Raw genomic sequence first — 16,653 nt, forward strand, 5'->3', positions numbered from 1 at the left:
TAATTCTATTTTTAGTTTTTTGAGAAACCACCATATAGTAGCACCATTTTTCATTCCCACCAACAGTGCGTAAAGGTTCCAATTTTTTCACATCCTCACCCACACTTTTTAATTCTGTTTTTTGATAGCAACCATCCTAATGAATATGAGGTGATATCTCACCATGATTTCCGTGTGCATTTCCCTAATAGTAAGGGATATTGAGAGTTTTTTTATATGTGTGTTGACCATTTCTTTATCATCTTAGGAGAGTTGTCTATTGAAGTCCTTCACCCATTTTTAATCAGACTATTTGTTCTTTTCGTTGTTGAATTGTAGGAGTTCTTTACATATTCTGGATACTACTGCCTTATCAGAAACGTGATTTGCAGACATCTCCTACCATGCCGCAGATTGTCTTTTCACTTGATTATTTCTTTTGATGCACAGAAGTTATTTTTTTAATGCAGTACAGTTTGTCTATTTTCACTTTTGTTGCCTGTGTTTTTGCTAGTGACATCTTATCTTCCAAACACCTAAAGCAATTTGAGTCTTGGAAACCTACGCAGAAAAAGAACCTACTGAGATATCCCCCACCCCTTTGTTTTCTTTTAGGCTTAAATAAATTGCAATAGTTAAGAGCTAGTCCTAAAACAGGAGAAATACTAGACAACAAAAAACAAGCAAAAACAGATATGACTCTTGGCGGAGCAGTCCACCCGCGTCAAGTATTTGCAAGCTTTCTGGCAGATACAGCACTCCCTGAACAAAGATTCCACGTACACTTATTAAGCTTTTTGGTTAAGCTTTAGGTGAGTGAAATTCAGGTTTTTGAGTGGTTACTGGCTTCTACTAGCCCTCTAGTGCCGGGATCCCCAACCCTGCCTAGCAGGAACCAGGTTGCACAGCAGGGGTGAGCTTGAAGTAATGTGCTCCCATCATCCTGAAACCATCCCCCACCCCGGTCCCGAGGAAAAATTGTCTTCCACAAAACCGGTCCCTGGTGCCAAAATGGTTGGGGACCACTGCTCTAGTGAATCATTTTGCTGTCTGAGAGGATGCCGTAATCTTATTTGGGAAGGTTTATTCATTAACAAAAGGTACCAAAATAAATTTAGCTAGGGTCACTGTGTTTAATTTAATAGTATTACAATAATTGGTTTCAGATTTGCCTTCCTTCCCAGAGGACAAGATTTTTTTAGTTTTTTGATGCCTATTTAAAGCATGAGAATGACAAGAAAATTAATGTCATGACCTTTATAGCTTGTTTATGGTTTTTCCATGTGGTACCCTAAAGGACTTAGGGAGTAGTGTACATTTAAAATAAACCACTTGGTCTGAACACGTAAAAATTGAGCTAATTGGGTTCACCCGATCTTCAGCTGGTAGCCCCTCAGTCAGGACACTTTCTTTTTAGACAAAGGGGCACCACTATAAAATTATCTATTAAGTTATACTGTGTGTTCTATAATTTCTTCAAGATAAAAACATTTGTATAAGCCTAGTTTTTAAAATATGCAGAATTTTTTCCTCCTCTTTTAAAAAATCTGGACGTCTTTTTCAATTAGGAAATCACTTTGTCTTTCCATTGTCATGGCCAGAATGTGCTGACCCAAACGACCAGGCCTGCTCTGTGACGCTGGTGCCCACTTCCTCTGGGGGCCCCTGGGCAGCCACACTGCCTCTCGCACCAACTCTTTTCCCTTTCCCCGTCTGTCAGGGACTTCCCATAAACAACCACCCTTCTGATCCTTGAGATCCACACTTGTTTTTTACTTTATTGTCAGGGTTTCTATGTTTCCGCAAAGAGCAGTGTTTGCATACTCAACTGAAGTTGAGAAAAATATCCAGGCATGCCGGAATTTGTGAAGCTTTTCAATAGTTGATTGAAAAATTCCTGTGGCAATTTTTGTAGATCGTGGTTTTGAGGCACTCTCATACTTTGGAGAATAAATCAGTACAACTTCATTGAATCAAAATTTGGCAATATCTATAAAAATTTTAAATCAACCCAGATAAACCTTATACATCTCAGCAAAGATGCATGAATAAGAATGCACACTGCAGCTTCATAAGAGCAAAAAGCTGAGAACAATCTTATTGTCAGCAGGTGAATGATTAATAAATTGTGGTTCCATGCAATGAAATACTCTACAGTCTCTGTAAAGAATTAAGAGGGTCCATAAGTGCTGATATGGCAAGCTCTTAAAAATATATTAGTATAAAAAAGGTAGTATGTGTAATCTACTCTGATTAGGAGAGAGGAGAAAGGGGGGTAGGGCATTTACGAGGTCCAGAAGGTCCAGAAAGTATCCAGCTGTGTAATATAAAAAATAAAGACATTTAGTGAAGAAGATAGAAGATACAAGGAACATTGCACATAGGATGAATCTTCCTCAGCCCCCTTCAGAGTAGACACCTTGGGTGTCTCACACAGTTCTCCCAGTTGCCATCAGCTGCTGAGTTGTATTTTCCTGGATCTCATTGATGGTCTGAAATTGCTTCCCTTTCAAAGGTGATTTTAGTTTTGGGAAAAGCCAGAAGTCCCAGGCCATCGAATATGATTCGTGAGGGGGCTGAGTCACCTGGGCAACTTGATGTTTTGTCCACAAACTCTGCATGAGACTTGATGCATGAGCAACCATGTTGTCATGATGAAGTTGCCCCACCAGTAGCTGCAGCCTTCTGAATCATCCAAATAGTGAACTGAGAGGAATGTTCAACCTTAATGCAAAATTTGATGCAGATTTGTTGCTGTACTCACTCATTTTGAATGTGACAGCCACACAGTATGCATGCTCACTCACGGACATCTGTTGCTCCCACTAACTAGTACAGTGAAGTCGTCACTATTCACACATGCACATTTCAGTCCACTCTCCTTGGCTGCCAGCTTACATTGATGCCGTGCAAACTGTTCTTGTTATATTAACAATGGCTGGACTTTGTTAATATAACGTCGTATCCATACATGTTAGTTGGTAAACACACAGACGACTGTTTCTGACAGTATACCCACAAAGGCACTAAGAGTTGTTGCCTTCGAGGAGGGGAGTTGGTGTTATAGAATAAGAGGGAGGTGTGTGCATTTTTATTTAGCTTTCTCCCTGTTCGAGAGAATTGTTTTATGGTAACCTAAGTGTTAGATAAATGCCATCGGGGACATGGAATTTTTTTAAATGTAGGTAATGCTGAAAAGGTAAATCTGCGATTAGAGTGCTCCAGGGAAAAGCTGAAGGTTTGAATTATTTTAAAAAAGAAAGAAAAATTACCAGAATCATTCATTAAGTGGCAGTTCACACACCTGCAAGAACATGAAAAATGTAAAGCATGGATGAAGTTAGCAGGAAATAGAGCAGTGTTTTTTTTTTTAATTGAACAGTCATTGTAAAGCTAATTGATGGGATTTTAATTTAATGCAGAAATTTTAGTAAAGAAGGAAAAAGCTAGAGATGCAAGCAGAGCTGAGAAAAAAGTGGACCGTAGTGGCCATGTTGTGAGGAAGTTAGAGTGGAAGCAGAAAGTAGAGTTTGTTGAAAGTCCACTGGTTGGTCTCTGGTGATGAAACCAAAACTCTTTTGGTGCTTGGCTTCAGGTAAGCTTTAAAAGAGGAAATGAGCCCTGGCTGGTGTGGCTCAGTGGATTGAGTGCTGGCATGCAAACCAAAGGGTCACCAGTTCGATTCCCAGTCGGGGCACATGCCTGGGTTGTGGGCCAGGTCGCCTGGGTTGTGGGTCAGGTCCCCAGTAGGGGGCACACAAGAGGCAACCACACATTGATGTTTCTCTCCCTCTCTTCCTCCCTCCCTTTCCTTCTCTAAAAATAAGTTTTTTTAGATTTTTAAAAAAGGGGGAAAGGAAAATCTTTATAAAACAGAATAACATTGCTAACCTTAGAGTTTTGCTAGCATGAAATGAGCTTTAAAAATGTAGAGCCTTGTGACAAAAATTAATAGTCAATAAATGTTAATTATTATTATGTGATTCATTATGTTGGGAAACAAAATGTTCCTTAATAACATTTAGTCAACTACTGAAAAAAAAAGAAAAAGAGAGGAAAGGAATGTCAGGAATCCAAAATGATGTTACATCAATTTCCTGGTAACCTGCTTAGCTTAAAGATGATTTTGTGTCAGACTGTAGACCAGTTAGCAGTAATGAATCAAACTCAAACTGATTGAAACACTGGCAGCCAGAATGAAGGGGAAAAATAATGAAGATCCACAATCTGTATTTATATCATGGACATGTAAATGACAGCCTCTTTATTTTGTGGTGTTTATTTTCCTCCCGAGTGTTATCTGTTACCCAGTGGTACAATTCTTTTTTGAAATGCTTTTGTCTTCATCATGATGGTAACCTCATGGCCTGGTTGACTTCTTCATTCTTTTAAGCATTGAAAAGCCAGGCAGGAAATCCCAAGGATGCTTGTGCTTAGTGTAGAAAGAACCAAATATTTGTCTTATACTTGTATGTTCTGTGAATAAATAAGAAATGGAAAGGTACTTATGTGTTAAAACTTGCCTAAACCTTGGGTCTTTCTTGACTTAACTAAAAGGCACAGGGACTGTTTAGTGGAAAAGCAGCATTGTCCACAAATTGGGTTTATAGGTCACGTTGGAAATCATTGTTTCCTGGGACTTGTTACCTGTGGGTAGTGACACCTGAAGCACCGTTATTTTTGAAAAGCCCCAGGCCTGACTAGAGAAATGGAGGAAACTAGGAAAGGTTTTACATTTGCATAAAAGAATTTTAAAATCATCTTAGGAGTGACTCAGTCTCTCTAAAAATACAGCCAGGCAATCGGTAGAGATCAAAGGAAATTCATTGCTGAAAAAATTAACTTAGTGTTCTGTCACTTTAAGTTATGGAACAGTAGAGCAATGGCATAATTAATAAGACATTGCTTCGCATTTCAAAATTACTATTCATTAAAAAATGATTTAGAATTTTAGAAACTTACCTAGAAAATAAATATTTAAATGGTATGAAAAGCACTAGATGGAACTGTGCAAGTATTATTAAATTTCTAGTATTCTTGTTTTCACAGGATTATTCACATTTATTAATTCAGTAAACATTTATTAAATCTTATTATATATCAAGTTACTTCTGAGTAATAGAAATATAAAGATAAATATGGGATTGTCCCTGGCATCACAAATTTAAGGAAAAAGCAGACAATTTAAACAGATGCTACATGCTAAGACAGAGTCAGTCAAAGAGTATTAGGAGGAGATAATGGACACATCAACAAAAATTTTTCGAACTGTCCAGGTAGACTTTGCAAAGTGGAGTAAGAATTGTATAGGGAAGAGAGGCCACTGCATGGATAATTGTGGAGGCATGTGAGAGCTGGCCTATTTAGCTGGCTGTCTAGTGGTGATAATGCGTGAAGGACAATGTGTGAAGGGTCTCATGTTTCATGCAAGGTTGGGCTGTATCTTGTGGACAACAGGTAGCCACCAAAGGACATGAAGCATTGGCAAAACACAGTTAGATTTGCATTAAAAAGATCATTGGTGAACTATTGGTTAATGATGACAACTGAACTCACTTAAAACACGGGAAGGTAAAGTTGAGGAATAATTTTTTTCAGAAAGAGCAAAAATAAAAGATAAAACATAAGAAAGGAAAAAATATGTGTCTGTCCAGTGAAGGTAAGCACCTAAATAAGAGTTCAGCGGGAAAGAGCAAAGTAAATGAGGAAATCTCAGAAAAATAATTGGAGAAAATATCCCAGTTTCTAAAATACAAGAGTTTCTAGATTGATGAGGTTCACCAAATACTTAGCAAATGAATGAAAATAGGCTGGAACACTTCATTGTGAATTTTCCAAACCTTGTTTCCATAGAAAAATATAAAAACAGATTACAAACAAAGGACTATAAGTAGCTTTGGATTTCTTAACACCAACTTTGGAAACCAGAAGAAAGTGGAACATGACTCAATATCAACCTGGAATTTTATTTTATTTTTTCTTTTTATTCTATTTTAAGTATATTTTATTGATTATGCTATTACAGTTGTCCCAATTTTTTTCTCCCCTTTATGTCCCCTCCACCCTGCAACACCCCACCCTCCAGCATTCCTTGCCCCCCTTAATTCATGTCCATGGGTTGTACATGTAAATTCTCTGGCTTCTCTATTTCCTACACTATTCTTAACCTACCCGTGTCTATTATATGCCTACCAATTATGCTTCTTATTCCCTGTACCTTTTCTCCCATTCTTCCTCCTCCCCCTCCCCGTTGATAACCCTCCATGTGCTCTCCATTTCTGTAGTTCTGTTCCTATCCTAGTTCCTTGCTTAGTTTGTTTTGTTTTGTTTTAGTTTCAGTTGTTAATAGTTATGAGTTTGTTGTCATTTTTTGTTCATGGTTTTTGATCTTCTTCTATTTCTTAGGTAAGTCCCTTTAACATTTCATATAATAAGGGCTTGGTGATGATGAACTCCCTTAGCTTGACCTTATCTGGGAAGCACTTTATCTGCCCTTCCATTCTACATGATAGTTTTGCTGGATAGAGTAATCTTGGATGTAGGTCCTTGCCTTTCATGACTTCAAATACTTCTTTCCAGCCCCTTCTTGCCTGTAAGGTTTTTCCTGAGAAGTCAGCTGATAGTCTTATGGGAACTCCTTTGTAGGTAACTCTCTCCTTCCCTCTTACTGCTTTTAAGATTCTCTCCCTATCTTTAATCTTGAGTAACTTAATCATGATGTGCCTTGGTGTGTTCCTCCTTGGGTCCAATTTCTTTGGGACTCTAAACTTCCTAGACTTCCTGAAAGTCTATTTCCTTCACCAGATTAGGGAGTTTTCCTTCATTATTTGATCCGATAAGTTTTCAATTTCTTGTTCTTCCTCTTCTTCTTCTGGCACCCCTATGATTCAGATGTTGGAGTGTTTAAAGTTGTCCTGGAGGTTCCAAAGCTGCTCCTCATTTTTTTGAATTCTTGTTTCTTCATTCTGTTCCACTTGGATGTTATTTCTTCCTTATGCTCCAAATTGCTGATTTGAACCCCAGTTTCCTTCCCGTGACTCTTGGCTCCCTGTATATTTTGCTTTATTTCACTTTGTGTAGCCTTTATTTCTTCCTTCATTTTGTGACTGAGCTCAATCAGTTCTGTAAGCATTCTGATTACCAGTGTTTTGAACTCTGCGTCTGATAGGTTATCTATCTCCTTGTCCCTTAGCTCTTTCTCTGGAACTTCAATCTGTTCTTTCATTTGGGTCATATTTCTTTGTCTCGGTGCACCTACTATGTTGTATGGGGCAGAGCCTTAGGTATCCATCAGGGCAGGGCAACCCTCTTTGCTGTGTTGTTGTGCTATCTGTGGGGGAGGGATCAGAGAGGGAACAATGCCACTCACTCAATTCGCTCTAACCCCACTTTCCAAGGAACTCTGTTGTGACACTGGGAGTTTCTCCCACCTTTGCAACCCCCACAATATTTATAGCTAGAGGTTTCGAGTCTTTAGTTTCCTGGTGAGCCAGCCCTTCCTCACCCATGTGGTCCTCTGTCTTGCTACAAGTCCTCTCTGCCCGCCTGGCTGCGCATCTCCCCATCTCCACCCCTCCTACCAGTCTAGATGAATGTTTCTTTAACTCCTTGGTTGTCAGACTTCCATACAGATTACTATTCTGGCAGTTCTGGTGATATTGTTTTTAAATTGGTTGTTAGCCTCCTTTTAGCTGTGCGAGGAAGCAAAGCATTTCTCCCTATGCGTCCATCTTGGCTGGAACCTCTCAACCTGGAATTTTATACTCAGAGAACTTATTAAGCAAAATTTTGTTAATTGAGGGACAGAGAAATAGAGACATATCTTCATCCTTTACAGTGGGAATGATTAGATACTGCCTAAAACTGAACAATCAAGAAATAAGATTATAAGCATTTTATCAACAGATAGGGAGATATAAATACCAGAAGAATCACCTCTAAAACTTGAAAGTGCTTGTCTCAGAGAAAATAAGATGAACAAACTTTGAGGATATAAGGTACCACATGGTGACTATAGTCAATAATACTGTCATGTGTTCTTACAATTTGCTGATAGAGTGGACCTGATGTATCCTCTCCACATACACACAAAAAGTAACTGTGTGAGGTGATGGACATGTTAATTAAGTTGATGTGGTGATCATTTTACAAAGTATACATACATATGTCAAGTCATCAGATTGTATACTTTAAATATGTATAATTTTGTCAATTACATCCCAATAAACCTAACATTTGTTTAAATTAAAAGAGGGAAATATTTTTCTAGCTGCATAATAGAGAATAGATTGGAAAGATGTAAGAATGTAGGTAAGAAGACAATTTAGGAGGCTCTTGTAGTACCAGCAAGCCCAGACCTAATGGTAGGGTAAAACAGAGGTGAAAGTTTTGAAAAATAGTTTAGAGGAAACAGAAACTGCATTTCGTTTGTATACATATATAGTAAGCAGCAGACAGCATTTTGCCCTGGAACCTAGGAACTAGAAATCGTTAGAACCACAGGAATTGGAAGAAATTTTATAGAAAACCTGTAAAGTGAAAAGAAATGAGAGCCTAAAGCTAGAACATCCTTCTTTTTGGATTCTTTTTTCTTTTTGCTGTTCCACTTGGGTGTTTTTTGCTTCCTTATGTTCCAAATCACTGATTTGATTCTCAGCTTGATCCAGTCTACTGTTGATTCCCTGTAAATTGTACTTTATTTCACTTTGTGTATCCTTCATTTATGACCTATCCTTTTTTGTGCTGTTGAGGTTCTCACTAAGTTCTTTGAGCATCCTTATAACCAGTGTTTTGAACTCTGCATCTAGTAGGTTGCTCGTCTCCATTTTGTTTAATTCTTTTTCTGGAGTTTTGTAATGGTCTTTCATTTGGCACATGTTTCTATGTCTTCTCATTTTGGCTGCCTCCCTGTGTTTGTTTCTACGTATTAGGTAGAGCAGCTATATATCCCAGACTTTAAGAGTGGCCTAATGTAGTAGGTGTTCTGTAGCCCCATGGCATAGTCTCCCTGGTCACCTGACTGGGCATCCCAGATGTGCCTCCTATGAGGGCTGTGTGCACCCTCCTATTGTAGTTGGGCCTTGATTGCAGTTGGCACATCTATGGGAGTAGTTTACACCCAGGCCGATGGCTGCAAGGACTGGCTGTGACCACCATAGAGGATCTGCCCTTGGAACAGGACTTGCTTCAGTGGAGCTCTGTTGCCCACTCAGTGCACCCCTTGAGTATGCCATTCATGGGGATATTTGGGTGATGCTTCAGTGTGGTCTGAACATGTCTAACAGGTGTGCTGGCTCTGGGACATCCCAGGAGGTGCAGGCCAAGGTGAGCCACTATCTGTGCCCTGCCTGGGGCCAGCAGGCATGGACTACAGAGTGATCTGCAAGTGGCTGCTATCTGTGCTGAGCTTGAAAGTGTCTAGGAGAGGCCAAGCCATGAACCAAAGGTAGCTGCTTCTAATGCTGGGCCTGGGACTACTTAGCAAGAGGTATGGTACATGCTGAGGCCCAATGCTGCTTTTGGAGAGGTTCATCAACCTCTTAGGGATTTTAGGAACATTCGAACATGAGCCAAAACAGACCATTTGTATGGAAGTGACTTGGGCGGGCCTGAGGGTTGGGTGGAATGGGGCTTCAACAAATCACTAGGGCCAGGGATGACACAGGGATGTGATTAACTGTGTTGATCACATTCATGGAAACTCAGATGGTGTCTGCCTGCTTGCTTTGTGGGGGCAGGGTTTAACGAAGGAATAATGGCCTCTGCCAGCACTTTGGTCTGGGAGAAAGTTGCCCTGATGCCAGAGAACTCAGTTCTTCCTCATATGTCTCTGGTGCCTTTCGAGCTGCTGTCCCAGCACTAAAGCCCTGGGTGAGTAAGTCTGAGTAAGTCTAGGCATGAGTCCTTTAGGAGGTATGTCTGGGACTCCAGGAGCCCTCTGTCTCACTCAGCCACAAATCCCACTGGTTTTCATATCCAGAGGTTGTAGGAACTTCCCTTCCCATAGCCTCTGGAATGCTGGGCTAGTGGGTCTGGTTCCTTGCTTCTCAAGGAACCAGGGGGGAACCTCCGCAGCTGAGATATCCCTCCCAGTTTTCAACCAACACACATTGGTGTGGGACTAGTCCCTCCAACCATTCTCAATGTGTCTGCCTCTGTATTTCCTTAGTTATAGAACTTCTGTTCAGCTAGACTTCAGAAGATTCTCAGTGATGGTTTTCTGTGTAGCTTAGTTGTGGAAGGATGCAAGTACCACATTTACCTACTCTACCATCTTGACCAGAATCTCTCTTTGGGGAAATTGAGACAGAAAAAAGATGAATTGATTTGTCCAAGGTCAAATAGTATGAAGTTTCCATTAAAAAGATACATCTCCACACTCAGTTCACTGATGCTTCCACTACTTTTAAACTCATCACATATTTGAAATTGTACTGGACTGTGACTCTGAAAATTAAGGGTCAGTCTTGTCTTTTAGGGGCTTTGGTTTGGGGAACAATAAATAGCATTTGGCCATACCACCTTAACAGTAAGTCTGAACAGTTAGGGGAAGTAGGACTACTTCTGAAGCTTCCCCAACTCTGCACTGAAAAGAAGTTGCCTTGGAGAGTCTGAAACAAACTAGGCCCCCAGATGAATCTGCAAAGCATTTATTGTCATTGGCTAACATTCAGAAATCTTTTAATTTAAAGAGATACTTTTTTATTGAATTCATTAGCAGTATGCAACCATTTAGGGAAGGAAGAAGATTGTCAAATATTAATACATTGTATTAATGCAAATATTAATGTAAGCAGTTAGAATTTTCTAAATGGATCAAAATTTATTCTATAGATTACCTTTCAGATTTTCTAATCCTTTAGTACCAATTTGAGGATTTATTATTTCTTTCTTAAATAGGACAGATTGAGATAGGAGTAAAAATTTATTACAATTGAGTAATTGATGGAAATGTCCTGTAAGCTTTTATTATTTTAACAAAACTGAGCTTAAGTTATTCGGTCCTCTTATTTATGTAAAGATATTGAGACACATGAATTCTGGCATTGCTTAAAGAAGTAGTTTTTTTTAAATCAATGAAATAATTGGCCACTTTGGAAACAGGCAATTGCTTATGAAGTTAATATCCCACCCAGCAGTTCTACTCCTAGGTTTTTACCGAAGAGGTATGACTTTTGTCTACCCAAAGACTTGGACATAAATATTTACAGCAATTTTATTCATAATAGCCAAAATCTAGCAATAACTTAAATGCCCATCAGTGGGCGAGTGAAGAAACAGTTGCGTTTTAGTCATAGGATGGAATACTGTTACCAAACAGCAGGGGAGGTTCTGCTGCCTCCGCCACCCTTTAGGGAAAACTCCAGAAGCAGAGGTCTGATGAAAAAGAAAGGAGTCTTTATGCAAAGGCTACACAATTTTGGAATAACAACTTTGCATATGCATTAGTCACTCAAACTAAGGCTGAAACCTTTAAATCTTGAGCTCCAGCTTTAATCACTTAACTGTATCAATTAAGACTAAAATCTTTTAACTCTTGAGTTCCCCCTGTTAGTTTTTAATTATCTTATTTCAATAAGGTTAGCTTACAAACTAAAACAACATAAGATATAAAAGCTACACGATTTTGGAAAATGGCAGGCTTCCACCTCAGAGCCCGTCTCCTGGAGAACACCCAAGGGAAAATAACCCTGCCACCCTGTGCCAGGCCAGAGCAGCCCTAGGCTGCACCCAGACTTCCTTCTCCCATTGAAAATACCGTCCTTTGGGAAATGTGGGCGGCTATAGCATGGCCCATCCAGGCATCCTCAAGGAAGAGAAGGAGAGTGAGTCTCTCTCTGCCTCCCTTCTGTTTTAAACCTTCCCGCCCATAATTCCGTGCACTCTGGCGGCACTCAACTTCTCAGGCAATCTCACCCTAGACTATTTACCATTGCCTCAGGCAATTTCCTCCTAAAGCCCCTCCTACTCCTCCCTGATCTCTCTCTATCAGTACCACTCAACAATAGAAAAGAATGATCTAGTGATACACACAATAAAGAACACACACTGTTTGACTGATATGAAATGATCTTATATTCTAGAATAGGCAAAACTAGTGTATCAAGATGGAAAGCATCAGTGATTGCCTGAGGCCAGGTGAGGGGTGAGCACTGACTGTAAAAGAGGACAAGGCAACTTTTTGAGGTAATAAGGGAACTTTCTGAGGTGATGTTATTGTTCTGTATTTTCTTTGAAATATTTCCAGAGTTGTTTCAATCAGCTATGGTGAGGTTACAGACAGAGAAACAGCTGCCTTTGAAAGAAGAATACATAATTTATAGTTCCCAAGAGGAGGGGGCGTGCCATAAATTCAGGGCCAGATGGGAAAGTTCCTGGGTTAGTCTTGGGAAAGCATGGCCTGGAGGTTGTATTGTGGTCTCCCTGGGAAGAGCTTGGCAGAGCAAGACAAGCGGTTTAAGATTGGCCAGTTTGAATGGTTTCAGTGTCCTCAGGCATAGAATGGTCCTAGTTCAGTACCTGGCCCTGGGGTAATGATCTAAGCTGGGGCGGGGGGAGGGGGGGGGTTGGGGGGCGGACGGTGCGGGGGAGTATTGGCTTGCTGTGTGAGAGTTAAAGGGGATGGTTGGGGACTAGACTTTGGATTTGATGGCTTGCATCTGAAAGAGGAGTTAGTTGTTTGCTATCTGTAGGATTAATTAGCCCCAGAAGGGGCACTCTTTCCAGCCAGCCAGGCCCCTAGTGTGTCAAAATAGCATAAGATATAGAAAAAAGAATGTGATAACTACACAGGTGTATATTTTTATATATCTGTTGTATGAAAACTACATCTCAATATAGCTGATTTGAAAAGTTAAAAAAAATAGTGAAAGATAATGAGCACATGAAATTACTTAAAACAAGCTAGGAAAATTCATCCTCAAATACATTAAAAGTTTTCAAATAATACCCAAATGTATAAAAGGACAAGAGCAGCATTGAATATTTAACCATTATAAGTTCATTCAAGCAGTTCCTTTTTTTTCTGTTCTGTGCTGTGACTATTTTCATTTCCTTAATACAAAAAAAGAAAGGGGGCTTTTTCAGTTCTTCAATGTCTGGGGCTCCTTTGCTGTTTTCTTAAGGCTGAAAAATAAAAGTTTTTGTTAACTTCTCCTTTAACTTTTTTAGTGACAGAGATCAATAATGCATATAGTATAATATGAAATCAGTTTCACAAGTTCATCCTTATATCTAGTAGAAATTTGCCTTCTTGTAACTTGTCTCCCTCGCTGGTCTCAGGAATTTTAATTGCCCACTGGAGTGACATAGGATTCCTCTAATCCTCCTTCCAAGTAACTTCTCTTCAAATATTTGAAGATGACAGTCATTTCCTCTTAAATTTGTTTATTTGAATTCCAGGAAAGGAATCAAGTTCATTCCTTTCCTAACTTCTCTAAATCACTTTTCCCTATTATTTTGTTTCTATTTTTTGTTTCGCTGATTTTTCTTTAATTCTAATATCCAGCATAAAAGCATCCTACCTGTATTTTCATTGATTTGGTCCACATTTGTATGTGTTCATGTGTGTGTGAGGGAGGAAAAAGGAGGAAGGATGGGAAGTGGGGGAAATGTGCACACAGGAGAGCATGACATATATGTGAATTCAGGGGTCAGGCACTCCTGTGGAATTAATTCTACCTCATTCTCAGTGACTTTGAGCAAATTACTTAATTTCTTTGAGCCTCACCTCCTTAACTTGAAGATGATAATAATGCTGATTCTCATGTGAGGATAAGAGGTACATATGAACTACCTTATAGGTCTAGCACATAGTAAGCACTCAATGCAGAAGAGCGCCAGTGTAGAATACAGTGTAGGTGAAGCTGCCATCTGTGGATTCACCAACTCCGGTACTAGCCTAAAACACAAATCCTGTGGGGCAATCACCATGCAATGCCTTAACATCAAGAGCCGCAAGCGCGAGTAGAATCAAAACTAGAGGAAGGCCCGTGAGAAGAGCAGCTTCCCAGGCAGTGGTAGGTTAGTGGCATTATCTTAGTACTGGTATGTAAAGAAGAACCTGTTACAAATTACCAATAGTAACACACCAAAAGACTTTATTTGTATATTTCAAGTTCTCCTAGGCAAATATATTAGATTATAACATTTTTTTAATGACACTGTGTCAGTCAGATGATGTATGACATGGACAAAGGGGGACCCCCCCAACATACTGGAATTGTCTTCTGGAAGGTAGTCCCCATGTAGAACAGGCTTCCCCCACTGGTTAGGTGAGTGTTCTAGGAACCCATCTGTACCAATGTACCAGATGGCTTGTTGTGAGAGGCTGTGTTCAGCTTCAGTGAATTTTTTCTTTGAAGTCTCTTTCAACACGTCTTCCCATTTCATGATGGGTGATTTACAAGCTTACCCGTCCACACCATGCTGTGTCAAACAGATTTTGACCAAAAGCAGCATGACCCCTTGCCCCACCCTCCCTATTCACCCATTCTCACCCTGAGCGACTTTTCTTTTTGTTTCCCCAGATGAAAAAAGTCCTCAAAGGGAAACATTTTGTAGATGTGGAAGAGGTGAAACAAAAAACAGCAAAAGCTCTAAAAGGCATCAAAATTAACAAGTTCAAAAATTGTTTTGAGCAGTGGAAAAAATGTCTTGATGGGGTATTGTATCAAATAGAGAGTACTTCAAAGGTGACTGAAGTTTAAACGTGTGAGAATAGATGCACAATTTTTATAAATAAATTTCGGGTTTTTGGGGTCTCCTTCGTATGTTCTCGGAAATCACCCCCTGGAAATACTAATCTAGATTAATGTCCATATTGCAGCCCTGTGCATGGTGCACACACACACACACACACACACATGCTCACACCATGGGTCAACGTCAGCAAGCTTGTTGATCATGGAGTGGATGATTTTCATGTGTTCTGTAAGATTCTTTATATAAATTCACTTTTAGGAACCTTGGCTGGGCAGCATAACCAAGACAAAGCAATGTCTGCATCAGGTTTCCTCAAACAGGAATCGATGGAAGACTTCCGTGTCCACCATTGTCAGGCTCTCGCTTCTCAAGAAACCACCCAACTCTCATTTTTTTAATTAACTCTTTAAATATGACATATTAACTAAAATTAAAAATAATCATATGTATGGTTTATAAAGCATATTGTATTAAATTTTGCTATAATTGATAGCATTCATCATTTGCAGTCTTTTTATTTTTGTTTCTTTATGATCCAATAGACATATTCTTCTCTTTTGGATCAGGAAAGAATTGACTGGATCGCATTATAGGTGTATCTCAACTTTTGAAGAAAACACCAAATTATTTTTCAAATTGTGTCATTTTGCATTACCACCAGCATGCATAAGACTTCCACTGCCTCTACATCCCTGTCTACACTTGGTATTGTCTTCTTTATTCAATGTTAGCCACACTGATAGGTATACAACATCATCTCTTTGTGGTTTTAATGTGCATTTCTCTAATAACTAATGATGTTGAGCATCTCTTGATGTCATTATTTGCAAACTATATCTTTTCTGGTGAAGTATCTCTTCAGATTTTTTGCCATTTTTAAAATTGCATTGTTTGTTTTCTTACTGCATTTTAAAAGTATTCTGGGTATAATTTATTTATTATATTTATTTGTGCAATTATTTCCTCCCACTCTGTGGCTTGTCTTTTCATTCTCTTAACAGTGTCTTTTGAAGAACAGAAGTTTTTAATTTTGGAGTCCAAATTGTTAGTTATTTTATAGATTATACTATAGATGTCCTAAGATATTTTTGCCTGATGTAAGGCCATAAAGCTTCCTTACAGAAATTTTATAGTTTTAGGTGTTACATTTAGGTAACAATCTCTCAATCTCTCTATCCCTCCCTCCCTCCCTCCCCACCTCCCCGTTTCTCCTCCTGCCTCCCTCCCTGCCCTCTCTTCTGCGTTTCTCTGGGCTCTCTATCAGGGTTTCCCCTTCCTGCAGCACAGTCACAGGTTGGTTCATCGCATTCGTGTCCTGTGTCTTAGAGACCAGTCTTTGTGACCTGATGCCCAGTGTTTAAATATACTTTCATGTTCTTTGTGTGTGTCTTGGTTGTTTCAGGAAGTTGGGAAAATATGGTCTCTCTTACTCAGTCTTGGCTGGAAGTTAGAAATCATGCCTTTTAATTTTGTCTAATTTTCTATTGAACAAACATTTAAAATTTTAAAAGAAAAATTCATCAGTGCCTACTTTAATGGCTTCTGTCTTTGGTGTCATGCTTAGAAACACTTCTATGAAGGCCTATAAAAATATTTACCTATATTTTTTCAAGTATTTTATCTTATTTTTGTATTCAAATAGTTTATTAATATGGAACACAGTACTATAGTCAATTTGAAAAATAGCTAAAATGGAGGGGGAAACATTTGTATTTTCATCACTAAACACAATGCCAATACACATATTAATGTATTTCCTGTTATGAGTTTTTCTGCTCCTGTGTTATTTTATACAGGTGTAACCCTGGTGTATACGCCATTTACTATGTTCATCCAATGCATAGCATCATCGGCACTTTCATGTTGCCACATAATCTTCATAATCACATTTTAATGGCTGAATTATATTTCATCAAATGATATATTGCAGTTATGCTACTTTTACCTGTATGGTTAAACACTATAGTTATT

At 39.1% G+C, this 16,653-nt stretch overlaps 1 protein-coding gene across 4 annotated transcripts in view; it reads left to right on the forward strand.

Annotated features, from left to right (window-relative positions):
- The window catches only part of ZNF438 (zinc finger protein 438), a 170,434-nt gene that overhangs the window by 124,236 nt on the left and 29,545 nt on the right, over window positions 1–16,653 (forward strand). The window lies entirely within an intron of this gene.

This window comes from Phyllostomus discolor, chromosome 1 (genome assembly GCF_004126475.2).
Source record: "Phyllostomus discolor isolate MPI-MPIP mPhyDis1 chromosome 1, mPhyDis1.pri.v3, whole genome shotgun sequence".
Taxonomy (NCBI): Eukaryota; Metazoa; Chordata; class Mammalia; order Chiroptera; family Phyllostomidae; genus Phyllostomus; species Phyllostomus discolor.